Source organism: Loxodonta africana, chromosome 15, assembly GCF_030014295.1.
Source record: "Loxodonta africana isolate mLoxAfr1 chromosome 15, mLoxAfr1.hap2, whole genome shotgun sequence".
Lineage (NCBI taxonomy): Eukaryota > Metazoa > Chordata > Mammalia > Proboscidea > Elephantidae > Loxodonta > Loxodonta africana.
Window position 1 is genome coordinate 18,867,048 of NC_087356.1, and position 15,445 is coordinate 18,882,492.

General features: G+C 42.2%; 1 protein-coding gene across 1 annotated transcript in view; it reads right to left on the bottom strand.

Annotated features, from left to right (window-relative positions):
* Positions 1-11,189, bottom strand: part of SERTAD2 (SERTA domain containing 2) — a 123,198-nt gene extending 112,009 nt beyond the window's left edge. Inside the window, exon 1 of the mRNA XM_003413638.4 lies at positions 10,605-11,189. The gene's annotated coding sequence lies outside the window, so the exon portion shown is untranslated. The remainder of the gene's footprint in view (positions 1-10,604) is intronic.
* Positions 11,190-15,445: the final 4,256 nt, after the last annotated feature.

Consider the following 15,445-nt stretch of genomic DNA (forward strand, 5'->3'; position numbering starts at 1 on the left):
AAGGAGAGAAGAAAAAATGCAAATTAGCATTTATTAAGTATCAGCTTTGTGTCTGGTGCTTTACATATTTTTATATGTTATTAATTACAGAGGTGCACAACCCATCTGTCAGTTTGTTGTACTGTGGTGGCTTGCATGTTGCTAAGATGCTGGGAGCTATGTCTCCAGGATTTCAAATACCAACAGGGTCACCCATAGTGAAGAGGTTTCAGCGGAGCTTCCAGACTAAGCAGACTAGGCAGAAGGGCCTGACAATCTTCTTCTGAAAACCAGTCAATGAAAACCTTATGGATCATAACAGAATACTGTACAATACAGTGCTGGAAGGCAAGTCCTCTAGGCTGGAAGGTACTACACAATAGCTGCAACAATGCACTCAAACATACCCGTGGCGCAACACCGGGCAACATGTTGTCCTGCTACACATAAGGTCGCCATGAGTCAAAGCTGACTCAACAGCACCTAACAACAACAACCAAAGAAGCAGACGTCACTCCTTCCATTTTACAGTAGAGAAAACAGGCGCAGAGAGGTGCAATGGCCACCTGCTAGTTAGTGGCATACCCAATGTCTATCCCTTCCTTCCCTCCCTAGAAGAACCCCATCCCTAGCTCTCTAGGGTAGGGCATGGTATTCCTATGAAGATGGCAACTGGTCCACAGGTGGGCAGAGATGCCCAATCAGACAGACAGACAGACATCGCCTGTGCAGTATCTGTCTTCCTCTGAATACTGTCATATACGTATGTGAACCAGTTTGAGGAAGGAGTCAAAATGGAACGGGGAGTCAACAAGGTGTCTGGCACAGTAGGAAGATGTGAGAAGCTGAGCTACTGAACCAGCCAACCCTGGAGCCTGCCCTACCTCTGGGTTTGCTGTGAAATAATAAATTCCCTGATGATTCCTGCCAGCTCGAGTGTGGTTTCTGAAAGCATCCTGATAAAAGAATTTAACTTCTCTAAGGTCACCTGCAGCAAGTGGCAGAGCAAGTATTTGAACCAACATCGTTTTGGGCAAAACCTAAGCTTTTGCCACTAAACCACACTGTGGCATAAACTTTGATAAATGTTCTTTCTCATGATATGATTATGCGATGTTACAGCTAGGCAGGATCTGACCTCACCATACATAAGAAAATGCATTCCTCATGCAAATGCTTGAAGAAATGGCCTTACGTGTAAACACAGAGAAGAAACACATGCCTTTAGCAAAAATTCTCAGAATCTCATATTCTGCAAAACTTCTCACTTCATATGCATTTCATTTTCAGTAGATAAAGAGATAAACCCAATTCATATGGCTTTAATAAATGAAATTGAGCCTTCGAAAAGTATTTCAAGTTATTATTAATTTTCTTAAGTAAGACAATGGTATTGTGGTTGCTACACAGGTGAATGCCCTTATTCTGGGGAGACACACACTGAAGCATCTAACAGTAAAGATTCGTGATGTCTGAACCTTACTTTCACAAAGTACAGAAAAAAACACACACAGAGTCATAAAGCAAATATAGCAAAAGCTTAATAATTACTCAGTCTGGGTGGAGGGAATATGGGTGTTCATTAAATTATTCTTTCAAGTCTTCTACGTGTTTGAAAAGTTTTATAATAGGAACTTTAGGTATGGGGGAATGCATGGTTTGGGAAGACAGCGCTGTGAAGTACAGAGTGGCTGTACATTAGAATAACCTGGGGGCTTTTAAAAATACTGAAGCCAGGGGTCACCCCTGGGTTGCAGCCAGGGCATGGATATTCTAATATGCCCCACTGGTATGGCAGAAACAACCTTGAGCTGTTAAAAGTCACAACTCATTAACACCTTGATAGTCAACCCCAGAAAGCCAACTCTGAAAGGTTTTCTAGACTATTATTCATGAAAGACTGCCAATGTTTTCAACCTAACGGAGGCATTAATTCCAACAATGAAGACATTTCTCTGAAATATACATTGGGTGGCAAAAGGAATACTCAACCAATAGTATCTGCCCTGGAGCCTGCACTGCCTCTGGGTTCGTTGTGAAATAATAAATTTCCTGATGACTCAAATACCAATCCTTTAACCTTACATTAAGCCTTCTGTGCTGTGCTCAAGACCATGGGACAAGAAGAATGAAACAGATTTAGTTCCTCCCTAAACAAATCTATTCATAGTAGTCCATAGCCTAACATGTCAAAATTTAATTTACAAAAATGTAAAAAAACAAAACAATACATGAAGAGTACCATCAAGCCATTTAACCACTTAAAAAAAAAAAAAAGCCTACTAAAATCTCGCTCTTTACTTCATACCAAAGATGAGTCATAATCTCTTAAACTATAAGGAAACGAGGATTCCTTGCAGAACACCTGTCATGGATTGAATTGTGTCCCCCCAAAATATCTGTCAACGTGGCTAGGTCATGATTTCCAGTATTGTGTAACTGTCTACCATTTTGTCATCTGATGTGATTTTCCTATGCTTTGTAAATCTCTATGATGTTAATGAGATGGGATTAGTGGCAGTTTTATAGACTCAATTTACAAAATTAATCTACAATTTAAGCCAACCTCTTTTGAGATATAAAACAGAGAAGCAAGCTGAGAGACAGGGATCTCATACCACCACAAAAGCAGCTCCGGGAGCAGAGCACATCCTTTAGATCCGGGATCCCTGTGCCTGAGAAGCTCCAAGATCAGGGGGAGATTGATGACAAGGACCTTCCTCCAGAGCCGACAGAGAGAAAAAGCCTTCCCCTGGAGCTGACACCCTGAATTTGGACTTCTAGCCTACGAGACTGTGAGAGAATAAACTTCTGTTTGTGGAAGCCATCCACTTGTGGTATTTCTGTTATAGCAGCACTAGGTAACCAAAACAATACCAAAATCCAAACCCACAGTGACCCGTACGACAGAGCAGAACTGCCCCATAGAGTTTCCAAGGCTGTAATCTTTACAGAAGCAGGCTCCACAGCCTTTTTCTCAAGGAACAGCTGGTGGGTTCAAATCACCACCATGTTGGTTAGCAGCCAAACACTTAATCTCTGCACCACCTGAGCTTTCCCCTTGAAGAATACACACTCCAGTTCTCCAAATCCACGTTTGTGCAAATGGCTTAAAGATACTTCACATGGAGAAAAAACTCTATGGCTCTATACTCATACTCATCAGTATACCTAAATCTTAGCCTGTGCACAGGCCTCCTTGGTTCTATCTGTCATTCTTACTGGAAATGCATGTATATGGAATATAGGCGAATCAATGGTAGATAAAAGAGAGGAAAAAAATGACAAGCTTTAAAAATATCATTCTTATAATACAGATTTTACCTAGAAATAGTATTTTACAACCTAGGGGGCTTTTTTTTTTAGACAGCTTTATTGATATACAATAAATGCATATATTTAAAATGTATAATTTGATAGGTTTTGACACCCTCACAACCATCACCACAGTCAGGACAATGAACATATCTACCAGAGGTGGCCTTTCGAGTCAAACAGATGTGTGATGGTTCTGTCACAGGGACAGTTTTCAGGGAAATAAACTGTCGATAGAGATTGTTATTAAAAAAAAAAAGTCTCCACACAAGTGTTCAGATACTTTCATGTGCAGATAAAATAAACATCGAGGCTTTGGTTTTTTGTTTGTTTTTTAATTCAAATCTAACAGACAAGCATAAATTTGGGGATTCAGTGATAGAATCCTCGTCTTTCACACGGGTGACCTGGGTTCAATTTCTGGCCGATGCACCTCAAGCACTGCCACCACACATCTGTCAGTGGGGGCCTGCATGTTGCTAGGATGCCGAAGGGGTTTCAGCAGGGCTTCCAGGCTAAGATGGACTTGGAAGAAAGGCTTGGTAATCTACTTCCAAAAATAAGCCAATGAAAACCCTGTGGATCGCAATGGTCTAATCCAAACGCTTTACCACTGTGTTACCAGGGCCCCCTCATAAGGCATAGATTTTATAAGGTACAACTTCTGGAAAATTCCTTATTTAATTAATTCCAAGTGTAGTTTACCTAATTTTATATTTAAATCGTTTAAAGAAAAAGTAACAATGGATTGTTTGTTTTCCAAATGAAAAGGAGGATTCATTTTGTTTAACCTAATTTAAAGGTTTTCTCCTACTGATACCTGAATGATACCAGGTATTCTGAGAAGCTATTAAACATTCTCTCTAAATCAATGAACTTTGGTCTTGAGGAATAATTTTGACTCACAAGATTTTTTTCCAAATCTTTATTTTTGTTTAAAAATACATACTCATTTTCATACTCTTTGATTTTCCTAAAATCAAAATCAGCCCAAAGGGATGCATTTCATTGGAGTTGAAGCCATGGAAGACAATAAAGCTGATGGTTACTTCACCAGAAACCATTAATCATTCAAACAATGGTGAACCCTGGAAGCCCTCTCAGCAGGCATGGTCTGATGTTCTGTCTGGTCTTAAAGAGTTAAAAGCAAAACAAAGGAACTGCTCATTCTGTCCACCCCAATGTCCTCAGGCTGGCCACCCCCAACGTGGGCAGGTGGAGCTGCTCCTTGTTGAAATAGCCTCCTCAGTTTGTGGGAGCACCGGGCATAGAGCAAACACATATTGAATGTTTGAGACGTTTCAAGGTAACGTGAACAGAATCAATTCTGTAGGCTCCCCCATAAAAGAGATTAAAAGAAAAGCAGTAAATAATAAGCACGTAGCAGTTTTCGCTTTTCATCATCTCACATAAGCTAAATAAACCTTATTCTTAGGTGTACAACGGCCCCTTCAGTTTTGGGTAGATAAAGTGTACAAAAAGCTCATCTTTTGAGATTAAGGCAAAGCAAATCTTCCATACTGAGGGCCTCTGCCTCAGCCTCATAAAAGCAAGCTGAAGTAAATGAAACCCTACTCCACATCTTGTATAGAGGGAAATACAAGAGAGAGTTAAAGAAAAAAAGCTACTATGATTAAGAATCCCAACGCAAGACGAAGATACGGAAAAATAAGAAAGACACTGCCTAAAAAGAAAAGACAAATTCATAAAGAAATGTTAAGAAAACAATGGTAGAACAAAAGGAAAGCTGTGAAAAACATAAAATTTAAATAAAAGGTGAACTACTTCGGCCATTTTGTTTGATATGTTTAAAAGCAAATCACCACATAAGTCATTATGAACATCAATGTGGACTTTAAATTCGAAAGTACAGAAGACACCTGATTGTTCTTAGCTTTAGGCTGTTGGCTGTTGAACAATAGGGACCAAAGGACAATGTATTTTTACAAGTTGCTTTTTGCTTAGGAACCTCACATTTCAGGATCACTATCCTTGGAGCTCTGGTGGCACAGGGGTTAAGGGGTTAAGGGCTTGGCTGCTAACCAAAAGGTCAGCAGTTCAAATCCATCAGCAGCTCCTTGGAAACCCTATGGAGCGGGTCTCCTCTGTCCTACAGGGTCACTAAGAGTCGGAATCAACTCATCGGCAACGGGTATGAGTATTTTATCACTAACCTTGGAATTCCTGGATGATGCAAATGGTTAGCACACTCAGCTGTTAACCATACGGTGGGCAGTTCAAGTGCACCCAGAGGCACCTTGGAAGAAAGGCCTGGTGATCTACTTCCAAAAAAATCAGCCATTAAAAACCCTATGGAGCACAGCTCTCCTCTGACACACACATGGGGTTATCATGAGTTGGAGTTGACTTGACCACAACTAGTTCATCGCTGTCCTTAATATTTGTTAGAGTAAATAATATTGATTTGTATGACTCACTGGTTTTAATAGATCTTACTCTCAGTACCACAGAATTTCATTCCACTTCAAAAAGTGAGTTATATTACATCGTGAGGTTATAACAACTCTTCCAGTAAGGTATAAGGGTGAAGCTGAATTTAAAGAAATTTACTTAAAAAATTTACTTACTCTGGGGCCTTTGACTTTTTTTTAAAGACTCCTATCTCGTTTTTGGAAACCCTGGTGGCATAGTGGGTAAAAGCTATGGTGGCTAACCAAAAGGTCGGCAGTTCAAATCCACCAGGCGCTCCTTGGAAATCCTATGGGGCAGCTCTACTCCGTCCTATAGTGTCCCTGTGAGTCGGAATTGACTCGACAGCAACCGGGTTTGGTTTTTGGTTTATCTCATTTTTAGGAACAAGAGAGAAAAGAATTAGTTTCTTACAATGCAGGCTTTTCCACGCGGAGCCTTCACTCACCTTCCTTCATAAAAGATTAGCTGGAATGAATAAAATTCTCCAAGCCACTAGATTCTGAAATGCGTGTATTTCACTGCACCCAAGGCACAAGGCAAATGGATATAAGGAGGGGTCCTACAGCCAAGTAATCCCTTTGAAATTTAAAAGTAAATAATACAATTAATTTTCTCCACTTCTAATGCAATCTGATGTCTGAACATCTTTTCCTGCAGCACAAGTTTTATAAGCTTCAACTTAATAAAACAGATTCTCTCCTACTTACATAAAGTTTGTTCTGACAACATCAGCATCCGTCATAGCCCAGGCTGCACCAAAACTCGGTGTTAACATTTAAAACCTCAGTCACTTAAAGTCCCCTGCCTCTTTAAAAAGGCACTTTATACATTTTTGTGAACATACCAATAAAGAAGTCCATCCAAATATAAAATGAAAATGAAAAATGCCCTTCAAATAAAAAACGAAAAGGTCATAATTTTTAAACAATAATAAATAAATCTCTATTTCTAAATGCTAATGTTACTTTGTATTTGCTTGCATTTTGCCCTTCTGAAATGCTTGTAGAAAGCACTTGTAAGTGACCCCTATAACTTCCTCTTGTGAGTGAGGGCAGGGTAACTGCCTTCCGTCTTCCCACTGGATGGGAGGGGCTTATGGAGAGTCTTGGAGGTTAAGTGTAATGCTCAAAGCCACCTGCCAGTAAGTATCATCCCTCAGTCTAGACCTCCCTGAGCCTTAATTCTGAGTTTATGTTCATAGACAATACATACACTACTCCCCCCCGCAACTTCTGATCACTGACACAGTATATAGTTATCCATTTTCCTGACGCTAGAAGACAAGAAAAAAAATCTCAAGCCCTAAAAGTTTGTTTCCCTCCCTCTTTCCTATTATTTCAAAACGATTCATCATAAATGTTACTTTTTTAAAAAAAGTTGGAGACATCATGTGTGCCTGTAAAACCTGAATACCTTTCCTCACAAAAAAGGTTAAAGGAAAGATGCGAGCCATGAAAACAACGTCATGCTAAAATGTGTCAAGTGAAGTAATAAGTGACCTTCCATCTCTCTTGCAGACCAGACACTTAAGTGCAGTTTCTAAATGCTTATAAGTTTTTTTTAAAAAATCATTTCAGATTAGCTGCTTTAAAATTACATAAACAAAAAAGGGCAAATTTTCTAAATTGTTTTAGCCAATAAAAATGCAGACTATTCAACTGATGATTTAGTTAAACAGGATTGTGTACGCAAGATTATCCACATTGTAATAGAAACTTCAGGTACCTGAAAGTTTTCCAGTGTTATGGAACTCTGTAACACTTCTGAGCAGATGAGTATGCAGATGTTTGTTGCTGGGGATACTACTTTCATGAAAGGCACTTCTCGAATTTTAAAAACTTCAGAGGGCACAATAATTAAACTAGATTTATTGACAAGTGAAAGACTGATTCTACCAGTGAAGCAGGTAGGCCTCATCAACTTTACTTACTTAAAAAAAAAAAATTCCCCACGTATGGAAAGCCTATTAAGTGTGTGGTGAAATTTGAAGTTGAAGGGCTTTATTTACTAATTACATATACCTCCTGTAGGATCCCTATTACACTATTTACTGCAGCTATGTCAACAGCTAATTACTAAGATTGCTCAAGAGAAATCGTTCCCACTCTTGAATGGAAAGAGAAATAAAGCTTTGATCATTAAGGAAATGATGTACCTATATGTTCACAGCATTAGTTTGATAAATTCTCTTCGTTATTAATTCTAAAAGAGGTAATGATATCACACAATCATTGGGGACATTCAAAATCTAATTTGTCTGACTCAAATTAATTACAATAACATCCAATTTAGTGACAGAAAGTTTGAGATTCAGAAATAAAGTCCTACAAAAATAAACGAGCATATCAGGGGTCAAAGGATGCTATTAGATTTGTATTTTTCAGGCTATTTTTAATCTTCAAAATGAAAAATATTTCCTTAATAAACAGTTAATGGTACTATAATTCCCCCCATTTTTCCTGTTCGCAAAATTAATAATTGGGAAAGTGAAAATTTAATTCAACTATACAAGTAACAATATTCGTCACAATATCACTTACGATGTTCATTGAGATATTTATAAATAACTTGAGAAGCATATTATTTAATTCATTTCAGAAGCATTCATTAAGCTTCCTTCTGTGCCAAGCACTCTGCTAGGAATCAGAGACTAAATTATGAATGAAATACTATTCTTACCCTCAAAGAGCTTTCTGTTTAGAAGGGAGAAAACCACAGGTGACAGCAAATGTGTGATAGGTCTTACAACTACAGTAGAGGTGTGTACATTACATTACAGTTCAACCTGACAGGGAGTGGCCCACTCAACTCATCCTATAGCTAAGTTTTTGAAAGACTCATATTAACTCTAGTTTAAAAGTATAAATCCCATAAAACATCATACATATTTATAAAAATTCAACTTATTTTACTGACAACAATAATTCTTTATCTTTACAAAAAAATCTACTTCTAAGTGTGCTAAGAAAAAAGTGACCCATATTACAAAACACACAAGGAGCATAACAGAGAATTAAACTTGAAAAGATGTAGTACCCACTGTTTAAGATCTTTACATATATTAACTCATTCTGTCCTCACAATATCCCTACAAAGCTATTAACCCATTTTACAGATGAGGAATCTTAAGTATAAAGAGGTTAAGTTACTTGTCCAAGGTTAGAGAGATTTCAAGAGGCAGTTCTGGGACTTGAACCTACAGAGCAAGCCTGCTTCCAGACTCATCACTCTTAACCACTACGCTGGACAGCCTCTCTGAGAACAGGGTCGACAAGAGGGCACCGAACTCTGAGTGCTCTGTGACGTGCACTCTCATTTATCTTCACGAGAACTTGTTGAGGAGAGATCACTCATTCCATTTCCACGAGAAACCTGCCACAGGCCTGATTAGAAACCTGTCCAAGGTCACGGAGCCAGTGAGGGGTGGTGGCAAGATTCAAACTCAGGCAGCATGGCTCGCCTGTGCTATGACGCCTCTCAATGATTCAGTCTTAAACTCATGAAAAAGGCCACCTGATGACACTAAACAATTCAAAAAGCCGTTGTATAAGTCTGCCTGAAACACTCTGCAAGCTTTGGGGGTTTGCGACAAGCATTTCCTTAAGACGGCATTTACATTTGGTTCACCTTTCAACTTTACTATTTTGGGCTGATCATAAACAGATTTCTACTCTGTACCAAAAAAAAAAAAGTTTTTCTGTAGCAACTTGGCAGATTTCAGTACAGGGAACACTCTATTCTTTAAAATTAAATTTAGTAACAGCTTATTCTGCTTAGTCTGAAAGGGAAGGAGGGAAAGAACTACGAAGAGGCCTTTCCTGTACTTTAATATTTCAAAACATGTTTGCTTTGGCCTAATTTGAATCTTGTGGACAACTAGTCCAGAACTTGATTCAAAAGAGTAATACCACTGAAAAAAGGCTGCATTCTCAAAAGCAACCTCAGAAGCAGATTCAAAGCAACTATCTCTCTTAATTTTTACTTTTATCTCAAATTAAATATTAAAGATGCAGAAGGCAAGATTCTCATAATTGGTATATGCACAGGCATATGTGCTTTTACCTACCGACAATCAAGAACTAAATTAAAATTGTTACCAAAATTCTGTAGCATGGCATTGTTGACAGAACAATCACTTGAACAAAAGATGGATATCAAAAGAAAAAAATTCATATTTCTCTTGGGTCCTTAACACACCCCACTGCATCCAGTAACTGAAAAAAGGAAATATCCTGTGTTGTAATGCCTTGCTAGAACAGAGGTGAGCCGAAGATGAAGTGTCAAATTGGATTTCCATCTTACCTTGCTTTCCTCCAACAGGTTCAAAGACTTCATAACCTTTACTTTAATGCTGAATTCATTCTTTTTTTTTTTTTAAAGAGAACCCATAAAACTATTTAAAATAAAAATAGTAGGAGACGCCACTAGGCAAGCTGTCTTTCCTTGCGCTATCACAAGACACATTTAAAATACCTTTTGCTTCGCCTTTATTGAATAAAAGTTTAACTTTGATTTGGAGGAAAATGTACCTATTAGGCGTTTTACACTTTGTGCAGGTCACAGAGTCTATGTCAGATCACGTCGCTGATTATAACCGCTCGCTAAGCATCCTAAAGGCAGAAAGCGTGCCATTACCACTTGTTTTATAAGCACTGTAACGACTCGATGGGGGAAGTCTGGCAATACCTACAAATACAGCACAGCTGGTGAATAAGGAGTCGAGGGGCGGGGGAAGAGGGAGCGAGGGAAGGAGGGAGTCGCCACCCCAAAGCCACGCCGGACCGGGAACCTCCAGTCCACGCCGGGATCCCTGCCCTCCCCAAAGTCGACCGACTACCACATTTCCCCGGATCCCCAAGACCCAACACAGGACTCACCCTTCTGCGAAGAAGTCGGCACCCGGTCCAGCTCCGAGACGGGTCGGGTGGCAGCAGGGAGGGACGTCTGGGCTGTGGGCGGGGGTGTCGGTGCGTCACCCGCGTGCAGGACGGTGAGTTCGCGGGGTGGGAGCCAGACGAGCGGGGAAACCAAGTCACGGCCGGAAAGGAGGAGGAGAAACCGGGGAGCCCCCTCCCAGAAACACCCACCGGCCCCCGCGACCCCCGCCCCGGGGGAGGAAAATCAAGGGAAATAATAGACTGACAGACAAATCTGTAAAACGACGAGGAGCGAGGAACTGACTTTAATTTTTAGGGAGGCGGACTGAGCGAGGGCCGGAGGGGAGACAGAGGGAAGTGGCTCTGGGTCTATCCCATGCCTCTGCAGTCCCCGGGCGGAGGAGGAGGCCGGCTGGGGGAAGTTGCAGCCGCTCCTGGGGAGAAGGCGGAGGATGCTACACGGTAACGAGTACAAACAGACAGCCATGGATCGGAGGGGCGCTGCGGGCAGGGGCGGTCGCGGCGGGGCGAGCGGCGGGCGGCAGCACCGCCTGCTCCGCTCGCTCAGGACATTTAATTGGATTGATGGGTTGTGCAGTGACTCACAGACTTTACAGAGTCCTACAGCAGTCCCCGCCCAGCCGGACACGGGAGAGGCGGCGGGGACTGGCGGGGAAAGGGGGCCGAGGAGGAGCCGGGAGGCGAGGAGGCGACAGGGAGGGCGAGGCCTTGCGGGGCGGGGAGCGGAGCGGAGCCACCCAATGGCGAAGCCCGCCGCTCCGATGGGCGTGAGCGTCGGCCAATGACAGTGCGGCTCGCAAGGCGGCTGGCTTCGCCCCTTGCCCAATGAGTCTTCTGAGGACACAGCGGCGAATGGGGCGGGGGAAGTGGAGTGGGGGGTGGGAAGAGGTGGGTGGACATGGAAGTGGGGGGTGGAGGGAAAAAAGAGGCGCCGGAGACCGGCGGAGTCACTCTGCCCCCTCGCTCCCATAAGCGCTGCTTCTGCCAATCGGAGCGCCGCGTAGCGGTGATGGACGCAGGCCTGTGACCAATGACGAGGAGAAGGCTCCAGCAGCGAGCCAGAGGGGAAAGAGTAGGCGGGCCCACGCCCGCCCTCCGTCCGCCTGCCGGGTCCCCCGCCCGCTTCGGGTCAGTCACGCAAATAACAGTGTGAGGGCTGGGGCCGCGCGGGGGGGCGCGGAGGGCCGCGCTGCTGGCTGCGTGACAGCGATGGGGACTGGCTGTGCTGCCGACTCCGCGCCGGCAGGAGGAGGCGGCGGCGGAGGCCGGCTCCTTACTCAGCCTGCAGGCGGCTGCCGCTGCTCAGCCGCTACCTTGCGCTGCCGGAGAGCCCCTGCCACCAAACCCCGCTCCCGGGAGTGCACCAGATGTGGAGTGAATCAGATCGAAACTTCGCCCCGCTCTTGGAGACAGCTCCGTGTGAAGTCGTGTTGGCCTGTGCTTTGGGGCCGCCTCTGGGATCTGAGGAGGCTGGAAACAGGAGACGGGAGACTTGGCAGTGAATGGCATTTGCCCCCTTGCTTGCCTGTTTTCTGGGGAAGTCAGAATAGGGTGTGGGCAGGTTGAAACAGCTCCTGAACACATACCGTTTCTTTATTGAGTTTCTGGAAAAGACACTTCTTAACCTGATATGAGCGATGCTGTATGGGCTCCGCTTTTTAAATACATATATATATCTTATCTTTCTCCAACCCTCCCTCCCGCACCCCTCTTTCTCCCACTTTTTGCCCACCCTCATCTACTTGTACCCGACAGCAATGCCCCGGAGAGCCCACTGCTAGAGCTTCTCACTGCTGATTCCCAGGAGCCATGGTTTGTCTCAATTTCCTGGCTGCTGTCCAGTAATCATTTTACAGGTCTTAACCCTTTCCCTGCACTTGTACTTGGAAGTAACTACAATCACCAATAAACCTGAATAGAGATGTCCACATAAGCAAAGACACTGCAAAAATGCACCATCTTCCCTGCACGATGCATTTCTGCACATTATTTGAAACTTAGGAAATTGCTTCTTATTAAGAAGCCAAGGAAATGCAAATCAAACATCGTATCCCTACAAAAAGATATTTTCAAGTCCACTTAGAATACCTAACATCCGTTTTCCATGTACAAAACTAGAGACACCGTAGGACTGACTTAGGGTCTTGAAAAGGTCAACTGTTTTTGTTTGTTTTGCTCTTTTATAATTATTAGATTAAAATCTACATGGTCTGGAATTCAAAGAGAGATACTAAATGAACTTGCAAACTCATTTAATCATATTAGGACTTTCTCTGTTGTCATTTCAGGATAGAGAACGTCCCTGGTCTTTAGTTATAATGCTCAGCCTGACACCTCTTCCCTCTCCCCTTTCTGATTTTAGTCCTATTCCATGATTTCAGTGTGTAGTCTTGGGTCCACTTACCGAAATGGACTGTGCTGCAAACTTCCAGCAGCACCCAGCTTGTGTGTGTGTGTTCCGCGGTCTGTTGAAACTCCTTTGGAGTTCCTCAGTGCAAAGAGGCCAGTGTCCTCATCCTGGGACAAGGTGATCCGTAAGAGATGGGCAGTGTTCCCTTAGCCAGATCACCCTGTGATAATCTAAACGGACTAGATCCCTCATGTGGGGAAAATTTGCTCCGTTTCTAATGTGGGTTGTAATAGTACATTTAAGAATGTGCTAAGGATAACTCTTTTGGAGCCCTGGTGGCGCACTGGTTAAGAGCTTGGCTGCTAACCAAAAGGTCAGCAGTTGGACTCCATCAGCTGCTCCTTGGAAATCTTATGGGCCAGTTTTACCCTGTCCTATACGGTCGCTATGAGTTGGAATCGACTCAACAGCAATGGGTTTGGTTTAATGATACTCTTTAGAAAGCCCTTGTTTTATTCTTCCACTCTGATGTCATTTTGTGGCCCAGGTGAATGCTGTTGGTGAAAGTATTATTTTATGTACTGCGGTCAGTGCTAATAACACAGAAGTAGATTTCGAGTCTAGACACACGTTAGTATCTTTCAGAGGCTCTCCAAATACCCAGGGTTAGCATCCTGTGGCAGAAGTTGCCTCGTCGTCAGTTGTTGTTGGCCCGCCTCCCATCCCCACCATGTGTCATTTTCTAATTCTGTGCCCTCCCTATTCCAGTATTTCTTAAATGGTTGTCTAAGGCCCACCCAGATTCCTGGGTCTGCTCAGACCTGGTGAGTCATCATTTCTGTAAGCTGGTCCTGAAAATCTGCTTTTTAAACATATACCCCAGGTGAGTGACTTAAATACTAAAATTTGAGAACCTCTGTTTATAACTTCCTTTCTTCCTCTTCTTTTCCTTTCTCCCACATGTATTTCCTTACTCTCACATTGCTTCTATTTTTCATTTGTGTGGTCACTTGCCTTTCTACATTTCTTGTATACATGCCTGCGTTATATACTGGCAAAGCGATCCGTTAGAAGGAGGATGAAGCCAATAAATTCCTTCATGAATGCTATCAGCATACCTCTTTTGTCTGACTTTGAAAGAAGCCACCATTTTGAAAAGCTTAATGTATAAAATAATTTCAGATATTCAGGGTCTGTCATAGTCTTTGGAGCCCTGGTGGCGTAGTGGTTAATAGCTCATCTGCCAACTGAAAGGTCGGCAGTTCAAATCTACCAGCCGCTCCTTGGAAACCCTAGGGGGCAGTTGTACTCTGTCCTATAGGGTCGCTATGAGTCGGAATCGACTCAACGGCAACTGTTTGGTTTTTGAGTTTTATCATAGACTTTGCTCAGTGCTCTCACGCGTTCACACTCTCTTCCGTGATTTTCTTTCCCTTTATAATGTTTAAGCAAAGTAAGACACAAATAGAAGCCTAAATGGAATTTAGTCTGAGGGGGCGGGGGGGGCGGGGGGCAGGGATTAAAAGGTCAGCAAGACAAATAAATGGCAATAGAGAAATGAGGGCAGGGGTAACAGTAAAACAGTAAAGAAGAGCATAAAGAGAAAGACGCTGGAAACCGAGAGGTAAGGGAGAAATATAAAAATCAAAATAGAATTGAATCCAATGAAATGAGTGGACTTTGTTGGATTTCGACCCAAACAAACCAATACTTGAAGAAAATCAAGGAAATTTGAATCTAGGTCAGGTCATAGAGGTCATTGTGGAATTATTACTCATTTTGTTCTGTGTAAAAAATGCTATTGTGTTTAAAGAAAATGTGCTTATTTTTTACAGAATAGGGATAAATGACAGAATGTCAGGGAGTTGTTTTTTAAAATTATAGCTATAAAAAAAAAGAAAATAGGTCAAGTAAGGTTAGCAAAGGTTCGTAATTAGTGAATCTGAGATAGTTATATGGGGATTCATTATCCCGTCTCTTTTGTGTATGTTTGGAAACTTTTATAATAAAAAAACTTTTAGCAGAAAAAATTTTAAAGGTGAGAGAGACTACTGGGAGAAGGAAGAAAAATAAGAGAGAGGGCAGGAACCCAAGTATCTAGAAAGGCCAGACTTGTCATGCTAATTAGTACAAAGCCACAGGTTCAGGACCTGAAGAGCAGTAAGTCAACAAGCGCATAAGAATTTGCTTTCCGTTGAATATTTACAAGAGAATCTGTACCTGCGTAGTCAATCATTTTAATGTTTAGGGGAATTTAATATAAAATAAAAGTTATCTCAACCTAGTGCTCTGTCTGAAGGGTACCATTTTCCTTGCCATGGAGGTGTGGTTTATACTGCAACACTGAACAACACTGAAAAGCATAGGGAAAAAATAGGAAAGTCAAATAAAAATTTTATCAGCCTAAAAAACCATCACTGTAATCAATGTTATATGTGAATCTACAATCTTTGTGAAGCTTATTAGTTTG